The 1365-nt window shown below is 39.3% G+C and overlaps 1 protein-coding gene across 1 annotated transcript in view; it reads right to left on the minus strand.

The window, feature by feature from the left end:
• Pik3r1 (phosphoinositide-3-kinase regulatory subunit 1) overlaps positions 1 to 1365 on the minus strand; it is an 86270-nt gene that overhangs the window by 14590 nt on the left and 70315 nt on the right. The window lies entirely within an intron of this gene.

Raw genomic sequence — 1365 nt, forward strand, 5'->3', positions numbered from 1 at the left:
ATATATATATATATATACACATACATACATACATATATATATTGATGGGGGGAAGGCTTCATAAAAAGAATTCAACCTTCAGACTTTTGGTCCTAAATTCCGATCTCAGCCCACTGCCCCTATTATTTGCTTTCCTTAGTCATGGAAAGTAACAACTAACAAACTGAATTTACTTTCTTTTAGGCCACACTGAAGAAAAAAACAAAACAAACAAAAACAAAAACAAAAACAAACTGTCACACCTACAAAACTCTAGCTTTCTTGTTTTCTTCTCTTAGCTTAAGAAAAATAAAGCTGCTTTCTTATTTTCCTGCATTGCCCTGCTTTCAAAAGAGTCCTCTGGAAGAAACATCAGACATATTGGCTTCTTATGCATACCTGTCTGGACCTACCTAAGAACCTTCTAGAAGATTAAACTGTAAATCTGACAGTGTATTTTGTCTCAGAACAAAAATATCTATCGTAAAACAATATATACCAGAAAAGACTCCAAATAGCCATGGACACATTGTTTCAAACAAATTGCTCACGATATGTAAAATCACCTATCACAGAGGTTCTATTATGAACATTGACTGCAAGTGTGAACAGACTCCCCACTGATAGATGCATGCTCTTTATTAGTTTAAGGAGGGAGCCCTCTGCTGGCAGAATGGAGTAAATCACTCCTGCTTAAGAGAACAACCATCAACTTCCAGTTTCACCTTCTCTGTATCCAAAAGGCCCCACAAATTAATAAAACATAATTTATAAATAGCTGATAAGTATACATAATTCACTACTAAACCAAAGGCACAGATGACACAACAACCAGGAATTTGGCTAATAAGCCCCTTTAAGAAAACTTGTACTTTCTTGGTGTCCTATTTATCTGGGGCTGCTGAGACCCATCCGCACATGCATAACTGAAGGCTCACTTCACCTTCTGGATGCTTCAAGCCAGTGAACATCCCTTTCCTCAGAGTTTTGTACAACTCGCTTCAGAGGCAAAGACAGGCCAGGACTCTACTTTCCAGTAAATTCCAGCTAGCCAGGAAGCGCTCATGATCGCTAGCATGTGTGTCCAAGTTCTGTAATATGCTTTCTGCTCTGAACAAGACCTCTTCGGGCCATCACCCTAGACCTGGAAACCTTGCTTCTCACTTCTCAGAAACTTGCGTTCACCACAGTCAATGAAACAAAAACCAGGGACAATCGGCAGCAGGAAGGAAAAATGAATTATCCAAAATTACCCAGGGTAAAAGGAATGTGTTTCTTCATAATTCCAACGTAAGACATCTTAGAAAGTAGGGCCCTCTAGCATGGGGCTAATTCATGACTCGATGTCCAGTGAGCTCAACGAACCCACATTAAGGAAAAACACCC

Source organism: Mastomys coucha, unplaced genomic scaffold (genome assembly GCF_008632895.1).
Source record: "Mastomys coucha isolate ucsf_1 unplaced genomic scaffold, UCSF_Mcou_1 pScaffold8, whole genome shotgun sequence".
In the NCBI taxonomy this organism is placed as follows: domain Eukaryota; kingdom Metazoa; phylum Chordata; class Mammalia; order Rodentia; family Muridae; genus Mastomys; species Mastomys coucha.